At 32.8% G+C, this 17,470-nt stretch overlaps 2 pseudogenes; one reads left to right on the top strand and one right to left on the bottom strand.

The window, feature by feature from the left end:
- Window positions 1-5,442: 5,442 nt before the first annotated feature.
- LOC143627064 (uncharacterized) lies at window positions 5,443-9,389 on the top strand (annotated as a pseudogene).
- Window positions 9,390-11,046: 1,657 nt separating this feature from the next.
- LOC143627066 (pectinesterase pseudogene) lies at window positions 11,047-13,271 on the bottom strand (annotated as a pseudogene).
- Window positions 13,272-17,470: the final 4,199 nt, after the last annotated feature.

Here is a 17,470-nt window from a genome sequence, read left to right on the forward strand (position 1 = left end):
CTTATAATAATAACCCTTTAAAAATGTAAGTTTGCTCGAAACCGGGTTAAAGTATCTAACCTTAATATTTACTCAACCTATGTTAAGTAATAAGGTGGGTAAAATGCAAGAATGATAGTCCCTTTGGAATAAAGATACTAAAAAGGGTTTTAACGAGTGTTCGGGTTGTTGGTTCGGGTCTTGACAATTGGTCAAACCCAAAGTCAACTTTCCAAAATATTAAATGTTATGAGATAACTCATAAAAATCCTTAATACTTAACCAAGTATGTAGATCTATTGTTTTAAGAACTAGCAACGTACGTTAAGCGAGTGTTCGGTTTTGTCGGTCCAAACTTTGTTATGAGATCAAGTTGGATCCAACATTTCCAAGTACTTAAGAAAATAATTAAAATCAGTTTGTAAACTATTTTTAAAGAAATATACAAGTCTTGATAGCTAAAAACACACTTGTGTGTCTTAAGCGAGTGAAAATCGGTTTAGTTTGGTTTGGTTCGGTTTCCATCTCACAATAAGTTCATAGATGGTTTCCACATGCCCAAATATCCAAGAACTTGTATAATAATGTACAAATGAAAATACTTAAGTTTTACAACCAAAAAGTTAACAATAAAGTCTTTAAACAAAAGTTCGGTTTTCGGTTCGGATCTAGTTTCGGGTTAAGACCGAGTTTAGAATCTACAAACCCATAACCATGGAACTCGTAAAAAAATGGTTTTATAAACTGAGATCTAACATTAAACATGTTTAAAAAGTATTTAACAAAAACTAGTAAGCAAAGTTCAGTTTACGGTTCAGAGCTATTTACGTTTAAACCGAAGCATAGACCCTCAAACCTATAGCCATGGAACTTGTAAATAAACTAAAATGCATGAGCAGAAGTTAAGCATGGTTAGTAAGCAATAATAAAGTTAGATTGTTAGGTGCGGAAAATATATAACAAGGACCACATAAGTCCTCCATGATACCTTGCCTTACTAGGTCCGAAACCTCACCGATCAGAACCGGAGAAGTAACTATCAAAGGTAACAAGGGGTGTATATTATATATATGTTGTACAACCATAAACAAGTGTTAATAAGACTACATAAGTGAATTAGAATAAAAGATTAAACTCAGTTTGACTTTTGGAAGTCAAACCTTCAAGAACACTAAGAAAACAACCTTAAGATCTTTGTATTTGAGAGAGAATTTGAAGTTGTAGCAGGGGGAAATGAAGGGAAATGGTGGTGTATATATAGGATAAGCTGAAATTGTGACACTCCGCTAAATCGGTCAATTCCGTACAAATATAAAACTTAAATTCTTAGCGTTAACTCCCTTAAGATTAAATTTTGTTATTTTTAATCATAACAAGTCTAGAATAGGCCAAGATGCACGATACATTGCATCTAGTTAATTTTAAAAATTTCATGAATTTTCTGATTTTATATGACGGATAAAGACATTGGTGATAAACGTATAATGTTGGAAAAGTTTCAAATAAGACCATTACGCATGCCTTTTATATTTATGCGTTTATAGCAAACATGTACTGTTTTCCTACAAACCTAAACAAACACTAACAACTAGAGCAACATCCTAAATGTATTCTTGAAAGGAAAGTTGTTAAAAAATAAACACATCTCTAGCTAGTAACAACTTAACCAAATACATTCGTTAGTTCTAACGCATGCATGAATCATCCACCAAGCTATATTTAATTAGGAAGATAATTTTCAGGCTTTTTAATAACTTTGTATACATAAATGTACGTTGGACTTTCAAGATTATAAAGAAACCATTATTATTATTATTATTATTATTATTATTATTATTATTATTATTATTATTTATTATTATTATTATTAACTCTTACAGGTTACATTATTATTATTATTATTATTATTATTATTATTATTATTATTATTATTATTATTATTATTATTATTATTATTATTATTATTATTATTATTAACTCTTACAGGTTACAATCTTAAATTCACATACATATGCTCACTATTATTATTATTATTAGAAAACGTGAACTAATAAGTTTTCGTTCAAGATAATAATAATAATAATAATAATAATAATAATAATAATAATAATAATAATAAAAGAAAACGTAATAGATATTTATATAGCAAAAACATTCACCACCTTCTGCAGAACCATACCATTTCTACTATGTGTTTCTTTTAATTTTGTTTTCTTATATAGTGATAATAGATATCACTAGATTGCGTTATGCACACTCATATCTTTCTACAACCATTATTGACCTCTCATCATTATATTAAACTGAATACCACTAAGATTTTGGTCATTTCACAATTTCAAACATCACATATCAAATCCCCTACCAACTCAACTACCACACCTCATCTTTCTTGTTCCAAATCTTCGGCCGATCCACTCTTCTTCATTAACTGTTTAAACTTTAAACTACTCCACCATCTAAAATGTCATATTATTATATTACATCTATCATACTCTAGCATTTCTATTTTACTGAAAGGATAAGATGATAACAACCAACCAACAATCACATAACACCTTTAACTCCCTGTCCCTCTCTCTCTCTCTCCACCACCGTAATGCCATCGACCACCACCCTACGTACGGTCCATTATTAGACCCGAACCCGGCCCGAAAACTCTTCGGTCTCTTGCCGTAAACCGAATACACCGATCCTGTTACTGGTTTCCAAGCTAAGAATGAGCCTCGCGAAATGGAGCTAGCACAAGCCTTTTTGTCCCATTAATTCCTAGTCATAATCCTAGAACTAAGTGAGCTAAAACTCATCTCTAAACTGTCTTTAAATTTTTATAAAGTTATGTTTATGCTAGTCTAAACACCCAAAGATCGAGATACACATTAGCTTGCTTAATGATACTAAAGCATATGCTTAAAATTGATAAATGTGAATTTCCATTAAGGATTTAAAAGGGTTATAAATTATGCTTTTGTGTTAAAGGTGACCCGAGCATTACTAAGAGAGTGGGTTAAAAGGCATTGAAATCGGAAATATAAAAATAACCGAATAAAGTGTAGTTTATTGGTTTAATAACTCGGTCATTTGGAACATATAATTTTGATGTCGAAATAACAATTGTTGTGTAAATATATTTTTGGGAACATATTTTTTGTTAAAAACAATCATAAATATTACTTTGGTGGATTATAAATGAAAGTATAGTTAAAGTATATTTATATACGTATATAAATAATTGTTTTCGAAAGAGTATAAAAATTTATCACCAACGGGTCGTCTAGAAATCAAGCGAAACGTCTGGTTAGTGAAAGCAACTGACACAAATGTAATAAAACGAAATGTCCGGTTGGTGAAAGCAACCGACACAAATGTAATAAACGAGATGTCAGGTTGGTGAAAACAACCGACACAAATATAATAAACGAAACAACCGGTTGGTGAAAGCAACCGGCAGAAACAAATTAACTACACTACTAGTTGGGTGAAAGCGACTAGCATAAATTGACTTGTGAGTCGATAACGATAACTAACTGACCTTACGCGTTTAGGACGTGTGAAGGTAACGGACCTCGGGTCTAAACTGAAATTGCTAGCGAACTAAACAATGAACTCATGAGGTGAGTTTCACTACCCCCTTTTTACGGTTTTACTGTTTTATTTATCCGGGGGTGGAAAACATACACAACTGCTTTTATATACGATAATTAGAAACAAAACACACAATCCTTAGGCGAACATGATTTGAACTATGTAGTGCTATAAGTCCCTTGCTTGCATACTATAACCATTAGCTAACGGAGTTAGCCACAGGAATATACGAATAGTACTATTGACGTTGACATTTCCCCCTACTGTTAGGTTAGTCGTGCTAACCTCCGATATTGCATCAAAACAGGGTGCGTATATTCCATCTGTGAGATTTGAACAGGGCAAACGGTTATAAGCCGTGGTTTGGTTATAGGCTCAGGGTTCGTCATATTAATTCGTAGAATTAGCTAGTCTACGGAGGATCATCGTATTTGTTTCAACAGATTATCGTATACTTGTTTACGAACTGATTCAAAAATTTATGAATAACATATTTTCATACGAGTATCAAAACCTGTGAACTCACCAACCATTGCGTTGACCTTTTAAAACGTATGTTTTTCAGGGAATTAACAAGCACGTAAGTAATCATGAAGACGGGACCTCAATGCATAATTATGATACCTTTTGGAAGGGTTTGCTTGTATAAACCTATTGATATTTAGGGTTATATACGAGAAATCCCAATTTTGTCTCAAACTTATTTTGTTTAAAATCATGTTATGGTTTGTAAACGCTTTTAAAACTAATGGTATTCTAATGCTAATATGTTGGCGATAAACATATGCTTACGATATACATGACGTCACTCGCCCGCGCTTCTGTTTTGTCGGGGTGTGACAGAAATGGTCAAGTATAAAGTGTTTTGCATGAAAATGGGATGGTTTAGTCACATGTTTACATAAAAATGAACAAAAAACGAGCTGCCGGTCTGCAGGGGGTCGCGCCACGGGACGCCTCATGATGTCCCCCATCGCGTGGCGCGATGGGGCGGTGGCCAGATTCTTCCAAACTTTGAAAATTGATAGTTTTGACTCCCAGAGTTCGTTTTAAGTGATATTTACGCGTTTTAAAGACCGAAAATGATGTTTTTAAGACCCAACAAGTGTGAAACAATATTATAACATAAAATCCATCATTTTGATTATATCAAAGGTTTCGGTTTACAACATGATTAAAGATTACAAAACGAATACAAATCGAGACCCGAAATTAACGAATGTCACACCTCAATAATAGTTTGTTTAGTTATATCGAGCCCAAACTCGAGCCTTGCGTGGGAAGCTCGTTTGGGTTCGTCAAGCTTTGACGACCCTCGTGTATTTTTATGCTTTACCTATTTTAGACTTCTATATATTAACCATAGTCGAGCTTGAGCCGAGCTCTAGCTCGATTAAAGTACTACACGAGCTCGAACCACCAAGCTTAGTGTCAAGGAGCCATCCTCCCAGACTCCGTGTGGCGCCCGAAGGCTAGCCAATCGGTCTGCTCATGACCACTGGTTTCATCCTGCCTTGGACTCATCAGGCGAGCGACAACAACTCGCAACCAGCGATGCGTTCGTCGTGCAAGCACGACTATGCATGTACGTCTTCTTTCCCGTTGAGGCCGTGCCCGATGAAGTCCGAGACGAGCCAACAAACCCAATCGTTTCAACACAAATCAAGCATCTCGATCTTCAAATATTTGGTTCGTGACAGTAGGCTCATTCACAGTTCTTCTTAAAATATATAAAAATCATTGAAAACATATATAAATTAATTTTGAAGGGTTAATTTGTAAGTTTCTTGTTTTATTTGTGTGAGTCGGTCATATTCGATTAATTAATGTGAGGTTAATTTTGCTTTGGCGTCAAGTTTCTTTGTCATAAATAATAATGAGATAAAACATTAAAAAGTGTTACGTACACAAAATAAACCAAAAACTCATAAACCCTAAATACATATCACCATGGATATCTTGAAGCAGGAGTTGCTAAACAAACGTCAAACTCTCTCCGAACAGACGACCGGACGTAAGGTTTTCAACCGTTTAGAGATCGAACACAAACGACGTCGTCAAGAAGAGATCAAACCCATGTCCAAACCCGAATCCGGAGCCGAACTAAGCCTACCAAAACAAGAAGTTATTCGTCAGCTCCGGATATTAAAACAACCGGTTACATTGTTTTCAGATGTGATGGTAACCGGTTGGATCGGTTAAATTACGTTGTGCATGCAACATGCACAACGTTGTTTGAGGTTGATGATGGTGATATTACGGAGAGGCGAACGAATGGTCATGATGATGATGATGTTGCTGGTATTGAGAGGTTTAAATACATGAAGATGGAGGATTTGTTTGAGATGTGTGATGAAGATAAGATTGTTGTGTTTTTTAACAAGGTGTTGAGTGAATGGAAGCATGAGTTGGATGAGATGACGGAAACGGAGAAGAAGACTGCGAACGGGAAGTTAACGTTGGCGAATATTAATCAGTGTGTTAGCTGCTTGAATCCTCTATTCAACTTGTGCAGGAAGAAGGTATTATTTGTTATCTGATTCATGTTAATATATATGTAGGCGTTTAAATGAGTTGAAAGTTTGGTGAATAGTTAAGTAAACGGACATGAATACGTGTTTCGTTCGTTCATTGTCCGTTCATTTATGTTCGTGAATGTTCTTTTATGATCGTTCATATAGGTTAGTTTATGTTTGCTTATTTACGGTCTTTTATGTCCATTTGTGTATGTTCGTGTAACTCATTAACTATGTAATTCTATAAAAAATTTTAAAGATAACTAAATATGGATTGTTAGATGCTTGGATGTGTTTGTTCGCAGCCGCAGTCTCCTGTCTCCTTTCGTTAGACAATGTTTGTTAGCCATTGACATTACTAGATACTTAATGTATTAGACGTGTTCGTTTAGGTTCAATGGTTCATTAATGTTGGTTTGTGTCCGTTTACATTCACGAACTGTATTCTTTAGATTTTTGATAAACGAACATAAATGAACGTGAACATATTCATTTTCTTAATGAACAAACATGAACAAGAAAATCCATTAATGCTCGTTTGTGTTCATTTATGTTTATTATGTTCGTTTGTGCAGGTTTACATTCATGAAACTTTTTGTTTAGATTTTTGATAAATGAACACGAACATAAAAAACATGAGCAAGAAAATCCATTTGTTTAATTGTTAGTGTTTGTGTTCAGTTAACGTTAAATAAACGAACACAAACATGTCTCTGTTCGTGTTGGTTCTGTTTGTTTACAAGACAATTAAAAAGCCTTTACATGATAATATAAACTAACATTGTGTTTCTATTTGAAATTGTAGGTTCTGTGTGATGATATTAGACAAGCATTAACGCTAGTGGTGAACTGCTGCATGAAACGCGATTACTCGGCTGCAATGAACCATTACATCAGAATTGCAATAGGGAACTCGGCATGGCCCATTGGTGTTACTATGGTCGGTATTCACGAACGTTCAGCCCGTGAAAAGATTCACACCAACAGCGTGGCCCACGTCATGAACGATGAAACAACTCGAAAGTACTTGACGTCAGTTAAACGATTAGAGCATCCACAACAACAAACTTTAACAAACAGCCACATCACCGTCACATCAGTTTTCAAACTTTTTTTTAAAAACCCACTTTTTTCCACAACAACAAACCACTACAAACCGACACATCATCACATACAATTTTATATTTAATCAAATAGAATTACTTTTATTATATATTTAATTATTACATTAACCACTTAATTCTAATCACCTGATAAATCATTTTGTTAACCACCTAATGAATTTTATTTTTTAATAATAAAAAAATATTCTAATTAATATTAACCACCCACTTCCTCTTTTCTCTTCTCTTTTCTTTTTCTTTTCTTTCACTATAATAAAACTACAATCAACGAAACACGGTTAGTGTCCTTCAAATCGATTACATCAAAACCTGGAAGTTGAAATAGATTTTCAGGGTTACATCGATCGATAATATTTAGGAATGTGTAAAATTGTTTTATTTATTGATTAATATTTAGGAATGTGTAAAATTGTTTTATTTATTGATTAATGTAGATCCTGAATTTATTTTTAATTTTTTTTCTTTCTTTTCTCGAGTTCGATTAAATGTTCATATATATACCATAAATGATTGTTACTATGTGTGTGTCCTTAACAAGTTTTCGCTCAAAAACTTATAAACGCTCAGCCAAAAACCTAAAACACTCAAAAATAGTTTTCGTGAAGAAAAGTAAAAAATTGATCGATTAACGATCCGAAACTGTTTATTTCGGTGAACCAATGATTAACTGGATATGTATTGACGATTTCGAGATCTTGTGATGCGATTTCGTGGATCTGTTTCATGAATATAAGTATTCCTGTACCTGATGTATATTAAACAATTATTGTATTCTATCTTTTCTCTAATTAAGTAATCATAAATAAATATTAATATCAAAGGGTACATAGGCTAGTGGTATCAAGGTGCTATCATCGATAAAGTTTTGCCTTTTCAAACAATGATTAATCATATAAAACCAAATGTATGTGCTTACGAAACGTGGCCGGACGTTTCAAGTCACCGGCGTGCGACGTTCCCATCACATCACCACCGCAATGTCGGTTACCCGTGATGACCGTCTTACATATTCCATCACCGTACAACTTAATAAAGCGAACATCCTGCATGCGTGATAACAACGTTTTCTTCATACACCCCACTTTTCACATAAATGGCAAACCTCTTACCCCATATGCGCACACGTCCCACAGAGTTTACAGCTTCTTGAACCGTAGTAAAATTGCCCGAGCCATCTTTAGCCACCACAACGTCTGGCTGAACATTCATTGCCAAATCCGACAACTTGTATTCGTTGCTAAAATTCCATTCTAGAGAATTACGACCCATAATTGCAACACTAATAGCCAAAGAGTTAAGTAGTAATTGAGTCAAATTGTTAAGATATTGCGTGTAACATGTTGTTGGTAATATTAATCGTTTAAACCCTTTCTCACCAATGGCGAAGCTTGGACATACACATCGAGGGAGCCGGACTCAATATGTATAAAAAAAATTCATAGACTAGAGAGGGGCGGGCTCAAAATTTCAGTCGGAAACTGGTGAATTTATACCATGTATAAAAATATCCGGTTGAAAAATGATAAATTTACATTGCCGAGCGAAAAAAAGGAGGTCAGGCTCAAAATTTCGATCGGGAACGGTTAAATTTACACTACGTATAAAAATTTTCGAGCAAAAAGTGGATAAATTTACACTACCAAGCAAAAAACCGAGGGGGCCGGGCTCAAAATTTCGTTCGAAAACGGGTAAATTTACACTATGTGTAAAAAAATTCGGCCAAAAAATGATAAGTTTACACTACCGAGCGAAAAACGGAGGGGGCCGGGCCACCCCTGGCCCAACTAAAGCTACGCCCCGGATCGTGTTCAATGTGAACACGATCCCATTAAAGTAGTCAACGCAACTACACCATAGGCTTTTTTCCTGGAATATTCGGGTAGTTGGTTTCGACCCTTTTAGGTCGTTTTAGGACCACATGTGCTTCGTCTATGGGTACTTTCACAAATATATCTAGGAACTGGTTTATAGATATGTTAGCCGTCGAGCTGTAGCTCATGACAACGTAGTGTTTTCATGTTTCGTATTGTGGGGTTTGAGTGCACCACCAGTATATGTTGCCCGTGGTGGCGGTCAACAAGCAAGAGAAGATGAGTGTAAAAATGGTGCATGTGAAGAGAGGATTAAGATTAACCTTCGTAGTCATGGCTTGTTTAGAGTATTTGATTCGTGTATTACTTCATGAAAGTTAGAATGTTACTTGTAGTACTAAAAAGGTGTAATTGATGCTATTTATGATATTTTTACTTTTTATATGTTGTTCCATTTCTTGCAATATTACATCCACATCTATTTATTGCTTGAAAGATTTGAATTGAATAAATGCAATACCTCTAGCTTACGGTAAAATCAAACGAGACGGGTACGTAAGAAGCTAGAATTAAGACTGGTGTTCTAAATATAAAGTTTTACCAGTGTGAAACGGGTGTGATATTAAGTGATACGTGTCTGATTATCCAAAATCATAGCGTACTCGTCAGTCTAACCTCTTCTATACCAAAAATATTCATATATTTTATAATATGTGATAAAAGTATTTTTGAAGTTGTTAAAATCATTAAAAAAGTTTAAACTATATTATAAATATGTAATATTTTAACAGGTAAAATTTAACCGTGTAAGTTCATTAAAAGGGAATCTTAATACCCGAGGTAAAAATGATATTCTTTTTATTTTTTTATAAATTTTGGTTCTTGTATTCTTGGGTTCTTTTATTTTAATTTATTTTTTTGGTTTATTTTCGTGTTTTCATAGTTTCCTTTTTAATTTTTTGGTTTGCGTCCTTAACACTCGTGTTAGCTTTCACCAGTGTTTTGATGCAAATCTTTTTAACGGTCTAACGCCTCATCATAATACGCAGGTTTGCGTCTACTAGTTATATGAGACAAATTAAAAGAATTTTGTAATTAAACTCATTTTAGGGACCATAGAGGCAGCATAATAAAATCAGGACCACGGAATAAATTGTGAAGGTGATGTTATAGATATATGTTTTAAGTCTATGTTTAAGACTAATATATTGTAAAGAAAAGGAACTAATATACATACAAAGTGGTTCAAACTTTTTATCACATTCTAGATTTGACCGGTTAAATATCGAGAGTGAACATACAGTGAACTCTTTAACATTCGACAAAACCATTAACTATACACAAAATGGTGTATATTTTAGTGCCGCTAGCATCTTATTGGTCCAAGTGGTGGTCCAACAATGGACAAAGTTTTTTTTTTTCAATTTTATTTTATTTTGCAGTTTCGGTATCGTAACGACCTAAATTGTAATAAATTAAATTGTATTTGTGTCCGCTTACCGCCACAAATCCCAAGACCAACAACACTAAGGTTTTACCGACCCTTTGTTTTAATTCCGGTACCTTAAGGTGGTACTAATCACCGAATTCCGTCAACTCATCATCGTAACGCTTGGATTACACCAAGGTACATGTTTCAATGCTAGGGTTTGAATACCAGTTGGTAATAAATGTAAATTGTGATGGTGTTTTTCTTACTCTTAACTGAGTTATATTATACTCCCTCCGTCCCAATTTAAATATCATATTTTGACTTTTCAAGTCTTTTTTTTGCAACTTTGACCGTAAATATTTTTGTTCGTGTCATATAATACTTGATGAAAATTATATCAATGTAAAATACATTTAAAACTCAATCCATTCATATAATTTTCATCAAGAATTATATGACACGAACAAACATATTTACGGTCAAAGTTGTAAAAGAAAGACTTGAAAAGTCAAACTAGGACATTTAAATTGGGACGGAGGAAGTATTATATTAGGTATTCAATAAAAACATAAACTTTTGATATGTAGGTTTGTAACCTTTTACAAATTTTCAAGCCTAGACACAAAAGGTATACCAAATGCCTTAATCCAATCGGCTCCAATGAACTTAGCAACAGTGAACCGTTTGGCGATTTTTGGATCCGTTATCGCTTGGTAATGAGGCCATTTTACCCTGTGATCAGTAGAAGAACCTGGTCCATTATTCGCATACTCCCCGCAATAAACCGTTTTGTTAAAACCCCAACTATCAGCCCATCCTAGTGGGTCCACCAAATCATCAAGAAAAGATTGCATAAACACTGTCCGAGCGTACGGAAACCATGGTCTTCCTAAAAATGCTTTGTTGTATTCTCCTACAATGGGCTTAAGATCATCTGCAGCGTGTATTTTACACTTTTGCAGCGAATATCCACCGCTTCCATTATGAAACTTTACGCCATTAGCCGTCACAACTAACCCTCCTCCAGGATGCGGTTTCCTAAGGGAGATATCGCAATCTTGGAACATGGCCCGACTCGTGCCAAAAATGAAATCTACAGTTCCAGAAATCTGACATTCTTTGTAAAATTGTCTCCCATGGTGCGTATATAGTGTGTCTTGGTAGCCTTCAAAGCTGCATCGATAGAGGGCTGATCGGTCGGAGCCAGAGAGGAACGCCACCGCTTGCCCACCATCTGGTCCCGCCGTGTTCCGGAATGTTAAATGTAAACCGAGAAATCTATTACTCCAAACTTCTGCAAACCAAATAAACCATAATTGGTTAATCTATTACACTGCATTGAGTTTTTATATAAGGGTTTTGAAAATAAAAGATAAGAAAAATTTTTCGTCCGACAATTTATTTAAGGGATTGTGAAGGGCAGATTTATAGCCCATTACAATATTATTATACCATATCTTAATTATTTTTTCCATGTTGTTATGAGGGCATAATTGTAAGTTACAAGTTTTTTTTTCCTATCTTTTTCTTCCGATTTAACTCAAAAATGTAATTAACACTTTATTTTATTTTATTTTAACTCGAGAATGTATTTTAAGTATATAATTTCTTTTCTTTTCTTTCCATATCTAATCTTCTTATTACTTTTTCTTGTATTTTAAACTCGAGAATGCAGTACTAATGTTACTTTAAATAAGTTGAATATAAAACTATAGAAATTACAACAAAGGTAACAAACTTTTTTTTATTACTATAATTTATAAATAAATAAAAAGGAAATTAAAAAATATAAAATACTTGAATATTTAATATTGATATTTACTTTCAATGATTATTAATCGGTGTAACAAACATTTTCTTTTGTCCAGGTTTAATTTATTATTTAGATAGAATTAAAATGAGTATTTATTAAAAGAACAATAAGTGAACGTTTGATCATATGAAGACTATAAATGTACTTACGAAACGTGGACGACTCCTTCAAGCCATTGCCTGGATGCTGGTTAGCCGAGATGATTGTGTTACCAATTCCGTCACCATACATAGTAATAAACTTAACTTCAAGTGGAATAACGACTTGTTCTTCGTAGACACCCCTTTTCACGTAAATCACATACTTATGAGCATGTCTAGGGTATGCCGCGGAGTTTACTGCTTCTTGAACCGTAGTAAAATTTCCAGAGCCATCTTTAGCCACCACAACGTCTGGCTGTATATTCAACGTCAAATTTGGCAACTTGTGTTCGTTGATAAAATTCCATTCGTTCAACGACGATGGATTGTTACCCGTGATAACAACACTAATTGCTAATGAGTTGAGCAATAGTTCAGTTAAATTGGTAGATATTAGTGATAACGTATTGTTGGTTATACCAACGCTCTCAAACTCTTTCTCACACGTGCTGATGTACGATAAACTATCACTAATCCACGTGTGGATATCTTCTGGGGTACTAGGTCCTTCGTCGGTGGGGTCAAGGACCATGTTCAATGTGAACACGACCCCATCAAAGTAGTAAACACAACTACACCATGCGCTCTTTCCTGGAGCACTTGGGTAGTCGGCCCCTTTACCTTTGGCTTGTGTCAGGACCTCACGTGCTTCATCTATGGCCGCTTGCACGGTTATATCTAGGAACTGGTTTATGGATATGGCAGCGGTGGAGGTGTTACTTATGACAACGTAGTGATTGCATGTTTGGTAGTGAGGGGTTTGAGTGCACCACCAGTCTAGGCTACCAGTGGTTGCGGTTTTACCCGAGCAAGAGAAGATGAATGTAGTGATGAAGCATATGAAGAGAGTAATAACTAGCTTCATATTCATGGTTGTATGTGTGTTGGAATTGTTTGATTTGTGTATTCCTTGATACCCTATTTATAGAATTGCATTAAAAGGTTAAAGATTTATTATTAATTAATGACAAACGGCATATTACATTCACATTTTACTTTTGTACTTATATATTTATAGTGTAGTAATCAAGTAAATGCACTACTCTTTGCCAATTAATATCAAACCAATGGTTTTAACAAACCAATGGGTATACCATATACATATAATCGTGGGTAGGCCTATGAACGCACTTAATGTTCGGTGAACATATTGTTCAACGTGAAGTTTGTTTATATGCGTTCGTTTAATAAATGAACGAATATGCACACTCGTTCAATTAACAAAATGAATGAACACGAACAGAGGTCATGTTCTTTCAATTATCTTCATAAACGTTCGATTCGTTTACCGTCGTTTACATCCATTTAAGTTTGTTTATGTCTGCTTATTAAAGATTTTACTATTTATTAATATTTTTCTAATCAGATATTTAATTAAGCCTAATTATTTAGCAATTTTTAATACTTTTTAATAACATTATAATCCTCTAAGGGCAATCTTGTCATATGCAGAATTTTTATAAAAATGTGAAAATATGTAATTAAAAGTTTGAGTAGGGTAAATATACATTTAAGGATGGTTAAAAGTAGGGATGTTTACGTGCCGAACTGAACCAAGTGAGAGTTTTGCTTGTTGCTTGGCGCATTTACAAATCGAACTGAGCCGATCGGCTCAAAATCGAACCGAGTCAAAATCGAACGAGCAAGACTCCAAGCATTATTTTTTTTCTTTTTTTCCCTTTAAAATGTTTTATAAGAAACAAGTTTTTAAGTTGTATATAATGTACTTAAAAATAAATTAGTATTTTATTAAAAATTAATAATAGCTTGCAAAATTTTATATAAAATTAAAGTTTCAAGTTGCATATAATGTTTATAAAACAAGTATATGTGATCAGTTATATGTTGGTGTTTTATTTGTGTTTGTTCATAAAAGGTTATGAATGTTAATTATTTGTCTTTATTTGTGTTTGTTCATGAACATGTTATGAACAAGTTCATTCCTTAATAAACAATCACGAACAAGAAATTTCGTTAGGTTACATGTTTGTGAAATGTTCATTTGTCCAATAATAGCATAACGGACAAACGTAAGCAAGGCATCGTTCAATTCGATCCGTCTACAACCCTACCCATACATGTATGCTTGATATCGATACCCGGGGTTTTAGGTCTAGTATGTAACGGTTTTATTTGAGTTTTTAAAATCGTGGTTATTTATTTTTAAATTAGGTGTTTTGTTCTTGACACTCATGTTTAATTTAAACAACGTTTCAACTTGAATCTTTGGGCTAATTTGTATCTTCTATCTTTCCATTTATTAAAAACTTTCATGCCTGGATTTTGTAACGTATCAAATGACTCATAAACACAAACACCTACATTGATGTGAAAACAAATACGATTATGTGGTTGAATAGATGAAGTATGCGTGTTGGTATGTTTGAGATTGAGTTTAAAAACATCTTGTTTACTTATTGGCTTTTTTAATAAGCCATAAGTTAAAATTTGCGTTTTTTTAATTTGCCAGCAGGTTAAGAAAATGTTTGACAATCACAAAAGAGTTGTTTTACAAAAGCTATAAATTCTAATTTTTAAAATGTGTTTTTTTTACTTACTAGTTATAAAAATTACAGGTCTATCTAACCTTTACTCTAATAGTCCAACAAAAGTTAATCTAAACACTTATTAAAACAACTTATTGATTTATTTGTTTTTCCACTACAAAAGCTAATCCTAACACTTTTTTAAAAACTCATTTTAAAAAAGTTATAACTCATTTTGAAAAAGTCATTTTTAAAAACTCTGAGCATTAATTATTTAGTTAGGTTTAAGTAAAATTATAATTATACCATGTTAATAGAAAACCAAAATGTAAAGAAAACCAGCTTTCAGACTAATTTACTCTAATATCTATAACTAAAGTTTTATGAGTGCTACTATGGATGATCTGATAACTTATATAAATATTTGATTATATATTATTATTTACTTTTAATATTATTGTTCATGCTTGTTTAAAAACTAGTATTCCATTGTCTTTATTATTATTGTTATTGTTTTTCTTCTGGTTATTATTGTTCTGGTTGATGTTATTATATAGTATCTTACTAAAATTAATACTAATAAAAAAATAGCAAAAATAAATTGATTTTTAACTATTAAATTTTATTAAATTATACATCTAATATCATTATCTTATATAGCATTAGCATTAGCATTAGCATTAGCATAAATTGAAAATGTAAAAAATAAAAAAGGTCCACATATAATACGAATAATAAAGGAAACAAAAAAATTGGTTGCAAAATGCAACAAACAAGAATTGGACTTGTGCACACTAACCAAACTCCTAACAAACATGAAGCAACCAACAAGCCAATACATCATATTAGTCTTATATTCAAACAAATAAACTAAAGAACCAACAATAAGCAACTTTGTCAATCTTTGTGGCACCAACATCTCTATATTTATCTATATATATAATACTAATATTAATAATAATTAGGAGTGTGCATGGTTCGGTTTGGGGCGGGTTTAGGCCAAACCCATAACCATAACCAATATATCGGTTAATAGATAACCATAACCATAACCGATCCGTTATGGTGGTGTCGGTTAATCGGTTTTAAAGGTTATAACGAGTCGGTTAACCATGACCAAAACAATATAATTGAGCCTAAAACTTGGTACTAAATATTACCCAAAATATATATAAATAAAAATGACTTGACTTCAACAAAATATATAATACATAATATTAATAATATATATTCAAACAAACGATAAATGGGTGAACTTTTTAGTAAAATGAGAGCATTATTAGTTTGTTAGATTCTTAAATTTTCTTCAAATTATCAACAATGTCTTCTAATTATACTCCATAAAGCTGAAAATCTTGTAAATGGGCCGGTTCGGTTATGGCGGGTTTGAAACTATCTTTAACCAAAACCGATCCGTATTTGACGGTTTTAAAAAATTCATTAAACCGACCCGCCAGTTATGTCGGTTATCGATTAAAATCGATTCGGTTATGTCGGTTATGGTTCGGTTAACAGTTATAACGGTTAATTTGCACACCCCTAATAATAATAATAAACTATGATGGTGTTGTTACTCTTAACTGAATCTATAATACATATAAATGAAGACATAAAAATTCTACGTGTCGCGATATGGTCGCTCTTTTTTTTTTGGAGTCACTAGATTTGCTTTATTTTTAAATGGAGGCTTCTCACGCATTTAACCCAAATTTACGGGTATGAGTCTTATCAAACTCATATATTTTTTAAACGGGTTATAACATCTCATTAAATTAAAAACTAATCTCACCAAATATTTGATATAAAAATTCTATAAAGTACTAAAAATTAATATATGATTTATTTAAAAAAAGATATAATATTTATAATTAAAAAACCAATTTAATAGTAAAAAAAATAAACGGGTTTTGGGTCTCATCAAAACCATATAGCTTTTAAACCGGGTTATAACATCTTATTTTTTTGTGAAACAATTTATCATCAAACCATTTTTTGTGAAACAATTTATCATCAAACTATAAGTATATTATTAACTTTCATACAATAAAAAAATAAAAATTCAAAAAATATAAATACTAGAAACAAATAATATAAAACAACCCCGTAATACGAGGGATAAAAATTAGTTATATTATATTAGGTAACCAATATAAACATAATAGATCTTGGTTATAAAATTTTGCTCAGTAGGTTTTTAACCCTTTCAAAAGTCCGGATACAAAAGGCACACCTCACAATTAGCAGTTTTGTTGTAACCCCATTAATCAACCCATCCTAATACTGTTTTTTTTGTTTGTGTGTGTTTCTTTAATTCATTTCTGACTTGTGTGTGTAGGTTCGAATCCCAACTATTGATAAGCCTTTGTTTTATATGTTTTTTTTCTCTTGGATGGGTCCAGTATTAGGCTGCTCACAAGAATTTTTTTTTTAATATTGCAAAGAGTTTTATTTTTCTTTTTAATACGTAACTTATTTTTTGTTTTTTAGTTTTGATATTGTAACAAATGTAACCAAAATCAATTGAATTTGCGATGCTCAAGTTTTACAGACCGAAAAATGTAGTTTGAAATGTGTTGTAACTGAG

This window comes from Bidens hawaiensis, unplaced genomic scaffold, assembly GCF_021521415.1.
Source record: "Bidens hawaiensis isolate Kalapana, Puna unplaced genomic scaffold, B.hawaiensis_p1.1 tig00004595_1, whole genome shotgun sequence".
Lineage (NCBI taxonomy): Eukaryota > Viridiplantae > Streptophyta > Magnoliopsida > Asterales > Asteraceae > Bidens > Bidens hawaiensis.